Consider the following 12,665-nt stretch of genomic DNA (forward strand, 5'->3'; position numbering starts at 1 on the left):
TGGAGTCCGCAGCCTATTGGAATGCAAAGTATGCAGCAGGGCTCCAGTCTGCAGCTCTGTGCCTTGATCCATCCCCACGCACTGCTATGCCTGGAATGCAGGCTGCTGATTGGTCTTTCAGTGGATCAATTATTCATCACAATGAGGGTGGAGATATAGTATCAGCTCACCCTGAAACTACTCAGGGCAATGCAGAAGTCCTTCAACAAGGCCTTCGCACTTCTAAGGGGGGGGGGGTTACAGAAACTGGGCTGAAGAGTTAGCCCGTCTCATTCATGTTCTTTGTGTCATTTGCCTTTGTCACATTGGTGCAGTTTCAAACTGGTCCACAGTTCCTTGATAGCCCACCTGGGTAGCCAAGAGACAAATGTGAAAACAATGTACTCAATAAACACTCAGAGATGCGTTTGTTAGATGTATTTGTATTTATATATCTGTTTGTGAAATTCTTCCTCTGTATGTGGTCCACCACCTGGAAATATGGTGATAGCATATTGATTGTTCACCATGGGGCATTCCAATGATTTTCACTCAGTTGCACTCCAACAACACCATCTTGAGTCTGTTTGTGGTAAATAAATAGCTCCGGTAAACTTCCAGAAATGTACAGCTTTTGAACAGCTGTTAAGGCATCCACACAGGAGCTGTGGGTTTTAATATAGCAATGGAAAAAATACACATTTATAATTAATACCACAATTACAGTCCTAATACCAATCCCGTAAAAAAAAAAAAAAACATCAGTAATTGTACTTCCAGATATGCACAACACAAAAATGCGATATCTGTAATCATTCACCTTGTAAAATGGGGATGCCTTGTGGATACAGCCGATAGCCTTCCAAAAGACATACTGGAACTTTTGCAGTTTTTTTCTGTAGATCATGTTAATATATCAAGTAAAAACAATAATTAGCTGGACTTCATAAGCGACACTCGGATTTAACTTGTGAAACCAAGGACTTGACCACTGCTGCTGCTTTTACGTCGCATTTACACATCCGCACAACAGGCAACCAAACAAGCAGCCATACAGGAATAACCTATATTGAATTCGGGGGATAAGGAAGGACAAATTTCGGGAAAACATAGGTGACCCCGAATCAGCTTTTTTGGTTTACACAAACGGTAGATGGTTAAGTTTAGGGATGGGTAAACTGATCCTGGACTAGCCGTTTGGGGTTAAAATACACCGAGTGAACATGACAGGCAGAGCGGAAACGTAACACAATATCGGACGTCTATTGGATAGATAGCAGCTTCCCAGTGGAACAGGGTGGAGCTATGCAAGTACAGCATATTGCAAAATAACCGGTTTGAGCCCTCGCGCATCTCTCTAACTGTCACATGACTACACCAATCACACACCCGAATTCATGTCACTCTGCAAACAGTTTCCAATAGATGTGAGCGGGGGCGGTCCGTTGCTAGGGGCGATGTTAGGTTGCGCCAACGACTGGCACAGCGCAAGGAGCAGGTGAACGCAGCGAGCATTCGGCAACGCGACGGAGGGGGCAGTACGCTGTTTGGTCCTCACTAGGAATTCCTTGGAATTTAAATTATTTGACCACTTTAGCGACTAGACTAGTGAGTGATCGGTGGTTAGTTTAGCGAGTTAGTGCGACCTAACCCTCTTCCCCGTCCTGGAGCTGCTGTTAAGGTAAGAGGCATGCTAACTGGCCGTATTTTTATGTTGATATTTCTTTAGAGGGAGGCAGAGTGAGAGCAGGAGGGTGTTGTGGAGAGGGTGTAGCAACGTTAGCTATAGATCTAGCTAGCTAGCTATCGAGATGTTCAGCGTTAGCGAAGTTTGGGTACAGCGATATCCACACCTGTACCTGCGCATTCATACAAATGGTAGCAAGCTAATTTCCCTTTCAAGTTAGCTCAATTCACTGGGCTGGTTAGCCACACTCTATTTAGTCAACCATGCTCTTAGCTAACTGGCTAGCTATCGTTGGATAGCTAACGTGTACACAGAATCGTGTATGCTTAAAGTCATCTGCTAGCAAATGTGGGAGAGCTTGTTTGTCAGCCAGCTAGACTCTAGAATTACCTATTTGCATGATATGACACTAGCTACCTAAGTAACAACCTGTAAATACTATGTTGCTAATCAGTTAGCTAGTTCTCAAGTTTGATCGCTAGCTAGTTATTTACCAAGCGCTGGTTAATGATAATCTAGCTAACCCTAATAGCTACTTAGCTAGTTGGCTGGCTAGCTATATTTTCTATGAAATGCCGGGGCCTATGTTACCTATCTTACGTGTTTTTTACGTGATCTTAACTGATTTCCCCTAGTACATTCGTCCAGAAAATTTGGATGTGAATGTTGATATTGTTAGACAGGTGTGGTAGGTGAACATATAGTTAACCCATCTTGCTCCTTAAGTGTCTAGCTGGTTAGCCACCTACCAAGCATAGCCACCTGTCCACAACCGGTACGCAACGGCAGAGGAATGTTGACAAGATGTTTACCGTTCAATTTGGTCCCGGACAGCGCAGTCCTAGCTAGCTGGCGTTAGTAGATGGGTGTATGATTGTTGTAACGTAAACGTAGCTAGATGTTTACGCAGACTTAGACGTGTGGCTAGATACCCATCCTAGCTAGTTGCCCCCCCCTCCGAAAACTTCCTATTGGAAACTCCTCTCCCTAATGAGACGTGTGAAGTTTCACCTGCTCCGACGTCAACAAGGGGTGGCAGTGCAGTGATGTAACTCAACACCCGAACGACATGTCGCCAGCCATGCAACCAGCGAGCTGATGTTATTAGTCATCGAAGGTGTATCAGTTTAGCGTGTTGCGGGCGGACAGAATGTTGCTTTGTTAAAGGAAATCGGTTACTGTTTTATCTGGCCATCTAACGTTTCCATACTTGTTCATGACTGAAGTCAAGCTGCAGCAATTCATACATGACTCATACGTGGACAGCCATTTAGCTGACTGGCTGCATACAGCATTGTGAAATCTGTGAATTAGCTTGTGATCGTTTCATTTCGTTTCATGTTTGTCGGATGTTCAGATTTCTTCTACATGAACATTAGCTGCTGACTTTTTGCTTGGAAATGAGGAATTATAGACCTAGATCCTCCCCTCTGATGTAGCTGTCACCGTTTTCTAATGGAACAGTTTATATACAGTCCATTACTGTGGAATGCAGAGGAAAAAACCCTCGACCTTTTTATTGGCCACAGAAGCGTACTGGTTAACCATTAACAGCACAGAAATCTGTGCCAGTATCTGTCCTGACCAAGGCGGCCTCAAAATGTGACTTGCTGAGGTTTTCTGCTTCTGTTTTTAGTAACAAAGCCAACAGTAACCATGTCCCAACAGATAAATTCCACACTGTTAATTCATTGATCAGGGAGCCAGAGCAGCATGTCAGATCCCAAAAGAAACGTTAATTGAGGCTTACATTTTCTGTGCCGGGGTCTGGCTGCCTTTGAAGTGCTGGGCTTATGTGAACTTGTGCTTCAAGGGAGAGAGTGAGGACCAAATGGAAGGACCTCTGCGGGTTATCTTGGTGTGCGGAGAAGGAGACGTTATAACTTTTGGATTTGTTTCATATGGCCGTGATCATTGACGTGGGGCTGTGAGGAAGTGGGTCAAAACGCTGAAAGGCGGTGGTGCACAGTGTACCCCGAATGATGTCTGCGAGTGTGTTGCCTGGGTTCAGCCATGATTGATCTGTGTAATTGATTGGTGATGCGGCACGCCCGCTGACGGCTGGAGTTTTAGGGGACATTAAGTAATTGTTATTCGGGTACTTGAGGGCGAGCAGAGTTTTGAAACGTACCTCAGCTGATACATGTGGTTCCTGTGACCCCCAAAGGGATTCTATAACAAGAACATGTCAAACATTGTTTACCTTTCTCTGACAAACTGCACGATCCATCCCTGGAGTGTTTAAACACCCAACCTGAAATCCACAGTGACTGAAATGAGGACCAGAACATATCACCTGCAAGGAAGACAAGTTGCGCTGCAGCCTCCCTTATTAGTGCCCTCCGGTGGGACTTGGTGGGCTCAGAGTGAGCCTGTCTCAGTGAGGCGGGGCAGGGCGGGGCGGGGAGGGGATTGACGGTCTGGGCTGGCACTCCCTGCGTCTCCTCGCGCTGATGAAGCACCGGGAGATTAGTGGTGCCGAGCCACCCTGAGACGCCGCGGCCTTACGGGGCGTCCAGAGGGAGTCGGCGGATCCGGCTGGTGGGGGGAAGGAGGCTCCGCCGCTCCTCCCGCTGCTGATCCTGCCGCTGCTGCTTCTGGGCGTGTCGGGAGTGCGGCGTTCAGAGGAGAGCCCTGCGAACGCGGCCCGCTAATGAGCTCTGCGCAGAGCCGGGCCGGCGCGCTGATGGGAGCAGATGAGAGGCAGAGGCTGGGGCTGAATGGATTTGTCGGGAGTGGCTGTCTGCGCTTCTTCCTTCCTGCAGTGCAGAGTTAGCAGCCTGTCAGGCCTGACGTGCTCTGCCTCTCGCTCAGAGCCGGCTCCTCGTTCTAATACACCCCTCACGCCGTCCTCATCACAGTGCTACTCATATCACTGTCAGCCTCACTGATTCACTGACGCCAAGGCCTGCACTGCTTCAGCGGGGGGGAACTGCAGCCATATGTGTTCAGCTCAGAAATATATTACCTGGCATGGTGGAGTCTTTTGATTAGTCACGAGCATCATTGGGATTTATGTTAACTAGGACATTAGGATAAGGATTATGTTGAAGTTTAATTCAAGCACAATTGGCTAAATGTGTTGTTCCTCACTTTTACAAAAATAGACACCCACACTGAAGATCCCTTCTTTTTTTATCAAGCCCATTAGATTTTTTTTTCTTTGGTTCTGTAACAGACTATTACAGTTTCATACAGATTCCACAGTGCCTTTTGCCATCATCATTCCCTGCCTGGGGTGAACAACCTCTGTGCGGATGCTGTGGACCGGAGGCAGAGAGGAGCAAGAAGAAATCACTGTCATTTGAAATTAAATCTTGAGAGACAATAACATTGCTGTGATATTTTAAGTGGATGTAATTCACCTAAGACACCCGCTTGATTATGTTTTGAGGACTTGAACTGAGATTACAGAAGTACTGACTTGTTAAAGAGATGCTGAAATCAAGTATTCATTGACTTCTAATGGAGAGGGGGAAGTGTAATGTTCAGTCATCAGAGCAAATAAAAATTAGGCTAGAGAGTGAGTACTCTCATTTGTGCACTTCATCCAGAGACTCGCTGTATTTTATGGTGACAAAAAACTTACCTACATTTACCAAGACATATGCATGATGGATTATGTGGGCCTGCATGAACATTCCATCTAAAGGAAGTTAAAAATCATATTTTTAACTGATGCAGAGATCAGACGGATGCACGGATGCCATAAAACCATTATAAGAGGGCTGGGTATTTCCCAGTTCTAAACTGAGAAAATGCAGTCGGCTACATTTAATTCCAGCGAAGCGGACAGTCTAAAGGCCAAGTTATTAGTCAGCCACGCTGCTCATCACCGCTTACAAAAATGCTTCATAAACAGCTGTGTGGCGCTCAGTTTAAACACGGACACACTATTAATTGACCCAAGAGCGTGCAGACGCAGGGGCGGGGGCATTTGAGGATGTTATTTTCCAAACCTGTATGCCGCTGTTTTAAGACGGGCTACGCGTCTTGCCCTCTGCATGTTATTTCCACATCGGTGCAGTGTGGCAACCCCCCGATGCGGAAGTCATGATTTTGAAATGTTTCCACATATACCGTATTTATATATATATATATATATATATATATATGTCGGCTGCGCAAGTGGGACTCAAATCTGTCACTTCTCTGTTTGGGTGCTGCTGTGATGACCTTGAGTTGTTCATACTGGTGTATGTAGCTGTGCTGGTGCCAGTGCTGGCATTACTCTGTGTCTTAAAGAGTAACCTTTACCGGTGACATGGTTAGTGTGACAGTAACATACAGGCCTTGTAGTAGCAGTGTCTGTGTGGTCAGGGTGCTGAGCTGCAGACTGTGACAGAGGATGCTTCCACACAGCTGCAGTGCTGTGGCTGCAGACTCTCTCTGAAGAGTGGGGAGCTGTGGGGAGCCGTGTGGAGCCGTGGGGACCCGGTGCTTTCCGGGCCGAGCCTGCAGCAAGCCCCCTTCATGCCCCCTAGCATGGAGGCACCGGAGCCCAGTGTGGAGCCCCCCCCCCCCCCCCCCCCCCGTCATGCTTTATTCATCCTCCATGCCCCGTTGCAGTCTTTTTTTTTTAATTATACCTGAGCAGGGGGTGTGTGGTATTGCGTACAGGGGGGTGATGAGACAGAGGTGCAGAGAGAGCAAGAGGAACTCGCACTGTGTCTTCCTGCTTTATCAGCCGCTCTCAAGGACTGATAAAAGGGTTCCCTGTTCAGGAGGTGTGTATGTGCCAGTCATGGACTGTGACTCTGTATCCAGTGGGAACAGGAAGAACACGTATATCAGATTCAGGTACCCTGTGATATCTCTTTCTTTCATACTTTTTTTTTTTTTTTGGCCCATGAGCTTTGCTGTCGTCACCATGCATGCACGCGTTGCCAGGGACCCTGTTCCCTGGTAACCGCAGCGGTTTCCATGGGAAGCTGTAGCAAGGAGGGCTTGGTGACCCAGTGGTGTACAGGATGTAATGTCCTGGTTCCAGATGCCTCTCCTCCCGTTCCTCTGGTCCCCTGTTCCTCTGGATGGGCAGCCAGAGAGGCCTGTGATCCATGCTCTCTGTCAGAGAGTCTTCCTCTGCGTCGCCACTCTGTATACCTGATTTGTGTTATGGTCGTAATTCAGTGTGAGAAGGTGTGTAGCTGTAATGTCAGCCCTCTCTGAGATTGAGACTTTACACAGAACAAGGGTTCTCATTTTCTCTCCTCTCCTCCTCCTCCTCCTCCCTCTTAGCTGATTTGGTTGGGTCAGCGTTTCGGTAGGTACGGGTGGTGCTGTGCTGCGTACCAAAGTATTCTGTTTTTTCATGATGATGTATAATGTATTACTCATGTACTCAGTGACCCGCAGTACTCCTCCTAATCTTTCCCATGTATAGTCCAAGATTATCAGCGCGTGTGCGTCCCACACACACACACACACACTCACGCTGTAGGTGCAGCTCAGTTCCCGCGAAGGTTACCTCAGATAAAGAGCCGTGGGAAGCTTTTTCAGATCAGACCCTCTGTCCTCCTCAGCCTGTCGGCCGCGGCTCTGACAGGGAGTTTCCTGTGTGTTGCGTCAGAGCCTCTCCCCGGATCCGCCGCCAGCTCTGCGGTGGGGGCCGGGCCGGGCCGGCGGGGAACGCAACGCGTACGCGCGGCCGTGAGAGAGAGAGCCGCTCTGCGCGGCCGCTCCAGAGACACGCAGCGGCAGCAGGCAGGCTGGCAGGGCCGCCGCTGCTGAGTCGGCAGGAGAGGGAAACAATGCCCTCGCTGTGCTGCCCCATCGCCTGCCTTTACACAACGCTCGCTCTGGGCAGATAGTCATTTGGCACGGCTCTGCACTTCACTGCGAAGGGCCTGCCTTCCAAACCGAGTCAGCTGATTAATCAAATATTCTGCGTGTACCCGTTTTTTTTTTTCTTCCTGCTTGTATCTCGCGAGCCAGCCGGGGACTTGCTATTTATCTCAAAATAATTGGTGTTCCGCTTCAGTGTCATGAAAGGGTTTGTTATTTTAATTGCATTCCGCCGGGTCTCTCTCCCACTGCAGTTGGCCCTCGCTGTCCTTGTTCCTTTTTTTTTTTTTTGCCTTTGAGTCGCTCATCGCCGGGGGTGCAGCACCGTTTTGCAGCCCGTGAACTCTGCAGCCGTGAGAGTGCATCCGTGTTGTCATGCACGGCATGCGGTGCAGTCATGCTCACTCCCCTCCGCCCGTGAGATCACAGATTCTTAGGTGTGTGGGCGGATGGGTGAGTCAGACAGAGAGAGACTGTGTGTTACCTGGGAAGAGTGTGCCGCTTTATGCACAAGTGTTTGATGCATCTCCTAGTGGCAGGACTGGTTGGTTCAGATGTGACGGCGTGATGAATTTGAAGTTCTAGCCAGCGAGGAACCTGGAATTTTGTGTCGCATTGTCTGGGTTCTTCACTGCTTTGTGGCTCTATCTCAAGAGAAAACTTCTGTGGGGTTTTATTTACTGTGTGCTAAGTACAGCGTTCTTACTGAGAATTGCATCGATTTTGACTGAACTCAGTGCTGTTGTTGTATATGTGTACCACAGACTGCAGTTTGATACAGAAGGCTCCTCCTTACTGTTAACTATTGTTGTTGGGATTATTTGAGGGACTCTTAAGAACATTTGTCAGTGATTTTCCTCAGTTTTGCCATTGCGGCTGGAACCGTGCACAGGAGGAGTTTGGGGTAGCTGTGTGCTGGGCTCTGCTCTGTCCTGTTGTGGCTGGCTGTCTCGCGGAGGTGACGACCGGGGCATGAATAAAGCATGACAGGGCCTCCACACTGGGCTCCGGTGTCTCCGTGCAGAGTGAAAGGGACTGGCTGAAGGCTCAGCCTGGAAAGTGCCGGCTCCCCACGGCTCCCCACGGCTGCCCGCTCTTCAGGGAGAGTCTGCAGCCACAGTCTGCAGCTCAGCACCCTGACCACACAGACACTGCTACTACAAGGCCTGTATGTTACTGTCACACTAACCATGTCACCGGTAAAGGTTACTCTTTAAGACACAGAGTAATGCCAGCACTGGCACCAGTATAGCTGCATACACCAGTATGACAGGCTCAAGGTCATCACAGCAGCACACAGACAGAGAAGTGACAGCCCCTCTCATGCAGCCTGTGTGTAAACACACTCTCCTTGTGTGTGTGGAAACATTTCAAAATCATGGTTTCCAAATCTGAGTTGCCACACTCATGTGCGTCTCCTTTCTGCTGAAGAGCCAGCCTCAGACGGTGTGATAAGTGCTGTTGGTTTTGCGGTTGCAGAAGGATCTGTGGGAAACTAAGCCTAAGACGGTGCTGATTTTACACAGCCCTGGTACAAACGCTCTTTGGTGAGTGAATCGTGCGTCCGTGTTTAAACTGAGAGCCACACGGCTGTTTACAGAGGGTCTCTGTAATCAGTGAGGCAGGATGCTTTGTGAATCACTTGGCCGTGACATTGTCAGCTTCACTGGTGAATGCGGCAAGGAGCATTATTCTGGAGGATCAGTAGACCTATTTTAAGAGAATGTCTTTAAAGAGAATTGTAAAAGCATGTTTTCTCTCTAGTTCACAGCAACCAGCAAGTTCCATTTGTGTGTGTGTGTGTGTGTGTGTGTGTGTGTGTTGTTGAGGATGCAGAATCAAGAAGCAGGATCTGTTCTTGTTCCATTTTGTCTTCTCTCTTGCAGCTACATTTACATTCACATTTATTCATTTGGCAGACGCTTTTTCCAAAGCAACTTACAAGTGAACACAAGACAACTACGAATACATGTCTGCTGTCCTGACACACATACAGGCATAGCTAATCACCTGTGTCCTCTGAGGGTGATGTGTGCAGACTCATAGCGGTGGCCCAAATCACGTGCCAGGTGGGGCATTACTGAAACTCAGGCTCTCCTGTGTCTGTTTGCCCAGGTGATCCTGGCCTCTGTGTGACGACCGTTGTCTGTCTCATATAATGACGCAGGGGAGTCAAGCTCAGTTGCTACCAATGGTCAGAACACAATAAGAGCTCTGGTTATGTGCTAGTTTGTCTTGTAAAGGAGGCTGAATCAGTACAGCGATTACACCTTAATAATGAGAGAAATGGCTAGATCCGTCTGGCGCTTCCTGAAGGTCTCTCCCCTCCCCTGAGAGCGGCAGAAATGGTCTAGTGCTATCTATAGAGCCGCATGTGTGTGGATGTGTGTGTTCATTACCAGTGCGCTCCAGTTTGCCCGCGTCACGAGAGACATTACGAAGTTTCCTCTCAGGTAATTTGATTTGTTGTATTTAGCTAACCTGAGTGCCGGTCTGCTAGCTAAGAATTAGCCTTTCGGGCCGAGCGTGTGCTTTGGTCCCGGTTGAATTTCCACCGGCTGCCCACGTTGCCGTCATCGCTTCACTTTCTGTAGCTCTCCTGACGTTGGGGTCATTGCTGCTCGTATTCAATTTAAAAAAATGCAAGAAACGAACAGCATTGCACAAACACACAAGCACTTTCAGCTGTATTTCCTGCTTCTCTGTGTGGTTTTCATGGCGGTGTTACAGGGCATACGTTAAGCTCAGTAGGAGGTACCCCCTGTCAGAACTGGAGTTTGGTTCATTCCCCAGCACACTCATCTCCCTTTAATTGGATATTGGATAATTGCATACTCTGTTTTATTGCAGTGTGCAACTGGTTCTGTTTGAATCCCTCTGGCTGTGCTTACTTATTGATTGCGCGCTGTGGTTGAGTCCAACATCATGATGGTTCAGAGCAAAAGCAGTCACTGTATATACTTTGGACCATCGACAACGCCTTTCGTGGACCTGTGTCAAATTAGTGGGATCCATGTCACTGACTGTGCTTGTATTTGACCATTGTAGGGAAACGGCAAACTGTAGGGAGAGATGGAGAACTCCAGAGGGTGGTGCAGCGGGATTTGGGGACTCCAGAGGCCAGTGTAGGGAGAGTTTTTGGGAGATCTGGAGCGCTCCAAAGGGGCGTGAGAAATCAGAGTCCTCTTATCCCCCCCCGAACGCATTCTCTGCCTCAGCCAGGCTGACACTCACTCCTTTACATCCTTGAACATTTCTCTCCTAACCCCGTCGCTTAAAAGCTGTCACCGAGAAGCCAGCGCTTCAGACGGCAGCCGCTGTCCTGTCTTCACCTTGTCAGCAGTTGACAAATGGCCAGCGTCACTTGTCAACGGTGTAGACTGCCGTCATGCAGTGCATGCTGGGAGCTGTTCCTGAGCAGGTGAGCGCGGAGAGCTGGGGGGGGGGGGGGGGGGGGGGTTGCGGTACCCTGGAAGAGGCTCGTGAAATAAGTACAAAAGAGCGGGCTGCTGACTGCGAATCAGTGACAGGGCAAAATCACTCACAGTGTGTCTGTCTCCCCTCTCACTGCACCAGCGGCTGTGTGTGCGAGTGTGTGATCTCACTGCCTCTGACACCCCCTGCAGTGCAATTCATAAACGCTTCATGATCGAATTGTTACCTTTAAAGGTTTTTAAATGCTGAGTCCACATTAAAATGGATATACATCCATTCTTAGAAATGTATCACAAATAACTGTGGCAGCAGTGACATCCTGTAAGCCATAGGTTCGGTAAGGAGGCTATCCACTGGTGTGAACACCTTGTGTTTGCATGGTGTTTGCTGTCTACAACTGCAAATACTGTGTGCTAACAGAGAGAGGATTATACAGGGACTTTCCGAGCGCAAGTGTAAATGTGATTTGTTTTCTAATCGTGATGCTGAAACGGTTCGTGCTGATGCTGTTCACCAGCAGGAATATGCTACTCTGTGACAGTGACCTTAGGGCAAGGAAGAGGTTGCCCTCACTCACCCCCAACCCCCATTCAGACCCCACCTGCACAGAGCCATCCCCTCTCTCCTCTCTTGCCCCCCGCTGTCCCCTCTCACTCACTCCTATCCTCTCTCTCCTCTCTCACGCCCCTGTCCTCTCTTACCCTCTTCTCTCTCTTTTCTCTTGTCCCTCTCCTCTTTGTCTTCTCTCCGCGTCTCTCTTGCCCCCATCCTCTCTCTTTTCTCTCTCACCCCGTCCTTTCTCTCTCTCACCCCTGTCCTCTCTCTCTCTCATCTCTCTCTCTTCTCTCTTGCCCCTGTCCTCTCTCTCTCTCATCTCTCTCTCTCTCTCTTGCCCCTGTCCTCTTTCTTCTCTTGCTCTCTCTCTTCCCTCTCTCTTGCTCCTGTCCTCTCTCCTCTCTCTCTCCCCTGTCCTCTCTCTCTCTCTCACCACATCCTCTCTCTCCCCTTTCTTGCTCCTGTCCTCTCTCCTCTCTCTCTCCCCTGTCCTCTCTCTCCTCTCTCGCTGTCTCCTCTCTCTGTCTGTCTTGCTCCTGTCCTCTCTTCTCTCTCTCTCCCTTGTCCTCTCTCTCTCTCTCTCCCTCCCTTGTCCTCTCTCTCTCTCTCTCTCTCTCTCTCTCTCTCTCTCTCACACCACATCCTCTCTCTCCCCTCTCTCTTGCCCCTGTCCTCTCTTGCCCCTTGCCCTCACATATCCTCAGGAGGAGAGCAGTGATGTCATGGTCGTGTGTGTGTGTGTTGCGTGCCAGAGTAGGCTGCAGTGTGACTAAGCGCCCGTGGCAGCAAACCCAAACTGTGATATGATGTGATGTGGGTACAGTTTAGGTGTGAAGTGTGGTGAGGATGATGTTTTCACATATGTGTGGAACCTGGCTGGGAATGGAATGTACATAAAGCAGCACAGGCTACGCCCTCACACAGATCCCCAGCTTTACCTCAGTCACTGACTCCCTCCGCCTGCCAGGTTAATGGCTGTGGTTTTAAGTGCTGTGTGAAGGCTGCAGCAGGTGAATGTGTAACAGTATGTTGTAATGTGCTGTGTGGTTCCTTGCTATGTGTGTCCCTTCCCCCACACCATCCCCTGGGCCTCTCACAGCTCTTTCTATAGCAGAGACAGAGGGGCTGCATGAACTGGGTGTCATGGTAACTATGGGCCTGGATGGACATTCTCACTCACTGCTTCCCTGCAGCAACCTTATGTGTGTTTTTGTGTGTGTGTGTG

At 49.0% G+C, this 12,665-nt stretch overlaps 1 protein-coding gene across 4 annotated transcripts in view; it reads left to right on the forward strand.

The window, feature by feature from the left end:
* The first annotated feature begins 1,501 nt into the window (after positions 1 to 1,501).
* The window catches only part of numb (NUMB endocytic adaptor protein), a 36,817-nt gene continuing 25,653 nt past the window's right edge, over positions 1,502 to 12,665 (forward strand). For all 4 annotated transcript variants that reach the window (XM_036541875.1, XM_036541877.1, XM_036541876.1 and 1 more), the window contains exon 1: positions 1,502 to 1,660. The gene's annotated coding sequence lies outside the window, so the exon portion shown is untranslated. The remainder of the gene's footprint in view (positions 1,661 to 12,665) is intronic.

This window comes from Megalops cyprinoides, chromosome 12, assembly GCF_013368585.1.
Source record: "Megalops cyprinoides isolate fMegCyp1 chromosome 12, fMegCyp1.pri, whole genome shotgun sequence".
In the NCBI taxonomy this organism is placed as follows: domain Eukaryota; kingdom Metazoa; phylum Chordata; class Actinopteri; order Elopiformes; family Megalopidae; genus Megalops; species Megalops cyprinoides.